Source organism: Cibotium barometz, chromosome 58 (assembly GCF_041138505.1).
Source record: "Cibotium barometz isolate CiBa-2024 chromosome 58, ASM4113850v1, whole genome shotgun sequence".
NCBI lineage: Eukaryota > Viridiplantae > Streptophyta > Polypodiopsida > Cyatheales > Cibotiaceae > Cibotium > Cibotium barometz.
Genome location: NC_141103.1, coordinates 12,980,129 through 12,986,128, shown reverse-complemented (window position 1 = coordinate 12,986,128; position 6,000 = coordinate 12,980,129).

The following is a 6,000-nucleotide window of genomic DNA, read 5'->3' as shown; positions in this document are numbered from 1 at the left end:
TACCAAGCAATGCTATCCTGGATGGTGGGGTGGGGGTTAGAATCATCACAAAAACAATGTTGGAAAAACTAAGGAAAACCCGATCTAGAAATAGCGGATCTAATCGTTAACATGGCAGACGGAACATCTTCAAGGCCCATTGGGCTTTTAGAGAATGTGAGACTTAAACTCTTTACGTTTTGTTACCATTATACATTTTTAGTAATGGACTTTCTGCGCCAACTAGACTCATATGACATAATATTGGGGAGACCCTTCATATGAGGAAATCCAAATTTGTGCATGATTGGGCATTAGATCATGTGTATATGCGTAGGGATTCACAAATTTTAAAGATAGATCTGAGAACGTAGAGAGCACACCCCATGGAAGGGCAACTGTTCGGTAATGATTTGGTCACAACCGAGCGGACCACATCCATATAGATCTGCCAGCCCTTGGTGGAAGATCCCAAAGAGGAAGAGGAAATGAAAATGTATGCATCACTTCCTTCTTTGGATTTCAGTGAAAACTGGATGTATGTACTAGCTACCATAGATGTGATGCAACCTAGAGGAACCCAATATGTGGAATCTGGAACTGTTCCCACTACCTCTGTCTGTATGGTCAATTGGCAAACCATTGATGAGGAATCAAAAGAGGAGGTCTCTAGCATAGAAGGGACTAGATCACAAGGCTGGACCAGCATCCAACGCCTTAGAAGATGGCGAAAGCAAAAATGATACATTGCTCGACGAAATGCCCTACTACGAAGAAAATCCACGAATGCCCAGTGGTTGAGATACCTCGAAGCCACTAAGGTACACAATGAGTTTTCTAAGGATTGGGGTGAGGAATTGAGTAAGATATCACTTGAAGGGAAACATAAGAAGGAAGTCATCCTTCAAGAACCAGAAACGCCTAAGCTTATGAAAGATGGGCATCAAAAACAAAACAAAGCTTTGGCAGAAGCTGAGCAAGAGGCCAAGAAAGTTATGGCTAAAACAAAAAGTGAGAAACGAAGATAAGAGGATGGGCTGTCCACATCATATGATGGCCTAGCTAAAGTCAAGGAAGTTGATATTGCGAGACTAGGGGAGAAAGCCAAACCTGTTTATATTGCTAAGGAATTGACTTCGGTTGAAGAAAACAAGCTCGTTACTCTCCTTAAGGAGTTTAAGGATTGTTTCGCCTGGAACTACAAGGAGATGAAGGGTGTACCACCTGAGGTGGTGCAACATACAATCCCAATCATGGAAGAATCAAGAACAACCAAGCAAAAACCATGCCAGATGAATCCTAAATATGCGGCAATTGTAAAGGAGGAAACCAATAAACTCATTGTTGTGGATTTCATCTATGAGATAGAACATACGGATTGGCTGTAACCAATCGTAATAGTGCCAAAAAAGAATGGGAAACTTAGGGTATGTGTTGATCTTAAAAGGTCAACAAAGCTACTAGGAAAGACCATTATCCATTATACGAAACATGTTTTGGAGAGAGTGGCTGGTGAAGAAGCTTACAGCTTCTTGAACAGATTTTCAGGCCACAATCAAGTGTCTATAGCACTAGAAGACCAACATAAGAGACGACCTTCAATACAATGTGGAGGATGTTTGTATATACAAAGTCATGCCTTTCGGTCTCACCAATGCCCCAACAACATTCCAATGATTGATGTGCACAACCTTCAAAGACTACTTGCAAAAGTGGTTGAAGATATTCATTGATGATCTTTGTGCACATTCTTGATGGCAGACCATCTAGCTTGCTTAAGAAAGGTGTTTGAGCGATGTCCATTATATTATATATCCCTAAACCCTTTAAAGTGTAAATTTTGGGTCAAACACGGTGTGATATTGGGACATATTGTCTCTAAGAACGGTATATCCACCACGGATGACAGCAAGGTCAAATTGATCTTGGAACTGCCACCACCCACTAACTACAAAGGTGTGCAAAGATTTATGGGCCACGTTGGGTATTACCGCCACTTCATAATCTTCTATGCTGAAATTTCCAGGCCATTTTACAAGCTACTCATTGTCTTTGAATGGACTGATGAATGATAGGAAGCATACGATCGATTGAAGCAGGCATTGGCTAGCGTGCCAATTCTAAGACCACCCAATTGGGACCTTATATTTCATGTGCATATCGATGCATCGAACTTTGCTATTGGATGCATACTAGCACAACCTGGTGAGTTCAAATTGGACGACCCAGTCTGCTTCGCTAATTTTGTCAATAGAATGATGCAGAGGGTAAATTACACTACCACAGAGCGAGAAGGGTTAGCCATGGTTTATGCAGTCAAGAAGTATCGGCATTACCTATTGGCCAATAAATTCGTGTTCTTCGTGGACCATCATGCCTTATTATATTTGGTGAACAAGCCTTGCACCACGGGAAGAGTCACACACTGGTTGCTATTACTATTGGAATTTGACTTTACAATTACGTTAAGAAAGGGGACACAGCATGTGTTTGTCAAGAATTCCAAATGGGGAACCAGCAAACTGGTGTTGATGATGACCTCCCTGATGCTTATTTGTTCAAAGTGGACATGCTTGTTGATGATGACCTCCCTGATGCTTGTTTGTTCAAACTGGACATGGTGCCCAAACGGAGCGAGGAGATATCCGATTATCTGATGACCTCCCTGATGCTTGTTTGTTCAAACTGGACATGGTGCCCAAACGGAGCGAGGAGATATCCGATTATCTAACTTATGGTTTTTCGCAAGAAACACCCTTGAACAAAAGATAAAATGCGGTGGCTTATCAAGCTTACTGCACCTTATCAATTAATTTTGTGGGAGAACTATATAAGCTAGGTAAGGACAATGTCCTAAGAAGATGCATGAGAGAAGATGAGCTCGTTCACGATATTGGATGAAGAACATTTTGCTAGAGAGATTATGGCTTGCAAGGTACTTCAAAAGGACTATGGTGGCCTATGTTGTTCGGAGATGCGATAGAGTTTGTCAAAAGGTGCGAGGAATGTCAGCAATTTGCTATCCTGCAACAACAAAGGGACATGATGCCGCTCACCCCTATTATTGTAAGACAATCTTTCAAGAAATGGGGGATTGATTTTGTTGGACCTATTAGTCCAGCAGCGCATCCATCACTCACAAGCACGATATGTAATCGTGGGGGGCCACGGACTATTTTACAAAATGGGCAGAAGCCAGAGCCTCGAAGCGAGCTGATGCACGAACAATAGCAAAATTCTTATATGAGCAAATTATCTCAAGATTCGGCTGCCCATTAGAATTAGTTCTAGTGATCGCGATTCACATTTCATTAATGAGGTGATTGATCATTTACTTGCTCGATTCTTAGTAATCCATTAGAAGTCATCACCTTATTATCCACAGGCTAATGGTCAAGAAGAGAGCACAAACAAGATTTTGTGTACTATCTTGATGAAAACATGAACGGACTATGAGCATAAGCTAACAACAGCCTTATGGGTAGACCAAATATCATATAAGTAGCGATGGAATACACTCCCTTCCCTCTAATACGCTCCCTTCCGTCTAGCTTATGGTATTGAGGCAGTAATGCCTATGGAATACCTAGTTTCGAGCTAAGAATTACAGTGCAAGAATGTCTGACGGAGAATGCATTAGCTGAAAGGCTAATCGATTTGGAGAAGCTTGACGAGACCAAACTAATTGCATCGCATGGACTCATGGTCAAAAACTACGAAGAAAACATTGGTTTGATAAAAACTTAAAACAAAAAGAATTGGAAATGGGGGATCTTGTCCTCATGTATGGTGTAGGAGGCACCAGAAAAAAGAAACTCAAGTACAGAGGCCTAGGACCCTTCCGAGTGTCCGAAATCATACCTCAAGGGTCAGTTAGAATTGAGATAATTGAGGGCATACAAATGGAGGGTTATGTCAATGGGAGAAAACTTAAAAAATATTTTGGACCACTCACCCAAGAGACGCTCTTGCAAAAAAATCTCTTCACAACAAGAAGGAGCTCACAAAAGAAAAAATCTAGCAAGCTCAAGAAGAGGCTAAGGCAAGGGAGGCCAAAGCTACACAGATACTTTAGAAGAGAATGTTGAACGTGAACATGCTTCACTAACTCACCTAGACGAAGAGGAACTAAACATTGAGCCAGCACGACTCAAGGTGAGACTCTCTATGTCTAAATGCCATGCAACAAGCATTGCATTGATAGATATGGGATCAAGTCATAACCAAATCTCATATGAGACATGGGTAGCCTTAGATAAACCGCACCTTGAAACCACCAACGCACAAGTATGTAGTGTGCACTTGACAACTATGAAAGCTGAGGGATTTTTAAGTGTTAATGTTTCCATCAGAAATAATTCTTTGGTTGGGAAGGTGTTTGTCATGCCTGTAGGATCCATGGAAGAGGAGATGATATATCTGTACCCTTATGGAGCCCGATAAACACAGGGAAGCAGGCCAAGATTGAGGAGATAGAAACACCAAGCACAGTGACATCAACTCATGAAGCAAAAAAGGCAACAATTCCGTAATCCCTATGCAAAAAGCATCCCAAGTCACAAGGTACATAGCATTGGGTGACTAAGGGTCAACTTAGAAACCAGCTCTACAAGGATGAGAAGGGGGTTCATACAGAATCAACAAGAAGGGTTCATAAGGGAGACAAGGGACAAAATTGGTCTTAAGAGGTAAGTTGGCGATACTCGAAACAAAAAAACACTCCACAAAGCATTCGTATAAGCAATGGGTCTGAAAGGACTTGCTCATGGCACAAGGTTACTAGCAAGGCAATACAACATTATGCACCCAGTGGTCCATTGCACGCACCTCCGAATACAAAGGAAAGGGTAGTAAAGGCATTCAAAACAAACTCCCAACTAAAAACAATGCTAAGAGTGCACAAACACTGGTGTGGATGAAGAAGCCAACCCAATAAGATGGGTTAAATATAGCCAAACCAATACGTGTAACCACCTCGATGATCAAGGACCTGGACAAGGACCTTGAAAGGAGAAAAAAGAAGGTTCAACAAATGGACACTGATACAAGCCCCAATCCATAGGACTCAGTAGAAAAACTATTCACTTGGGTGGAGGGAAGAATCAAGCACTCCCACATGGAGTTAAAACGCCTGCACAACAATACCTACCCAGAAGTGCCAAAGTACCACCTTGGTTTCCATGGCAATAAAAAGATGACGGTATCCATTAGTCACAAAATGGATACAAGGTAAAATTGGGTATCATTCACTCCTTTAAATGCATGTTGAATGTTTGAGCATGAAGAGAAATATAGGGTATCGATCTTGCACACACAGGATCCAAAATGCTTCACGCCATGAACTGATCCAAAATGCTTCACGTCGTGAACTAATCTAAAATGCTTCATGCCATGAACTAATCTTAAAAGGTTAAAGCCGTGAACTGGTACGAAATGGTTCACGCTGTGAACTAGTTCAAAATGTTTCACGTCGTGAAACGGTTACTTTTTCTAGACCAATTGTAGGACGACATGTGGCATTCTTCATTAAGGCAGCCGCCCAGTCCGACGGCTACGTAATAAAATCAAAATTCTTTTCTTTTTTCCTCATTTTGCAATCGTCGATCATCGTGTGCACAAACGCAGTCGTGCCTTCCTTGCATCGCCTCCCTCCTTGCTTCTTCGAGTTCAATCAATACCTACGTGTTAAGGTGGGAGCTTGGGCCTTTCTTTGTTTTTTCTTTTCTTTCATATTTTCAAACATTGACCGTAATCAATTAAATGCCGAGACAAACAATGTCTTTGCATGATGAACAAAGTTCTTGCATTTCAACAATGTCTTAAATTGTCAAAACATTGTCATCATCATATTAGTTGCCTCGTGATAATATTTACACAAAACTCCGCTTTGCAGAGTCTGATCCAATAATGCATTCATCAAATTTAGAAAAGAAAAACCTAAATACTTCACGGCCAAAAAACCTACAAACTCATGGGCTACGGCCAACAAAACCTGCAACCTCACAGATTTTCATCTCATGG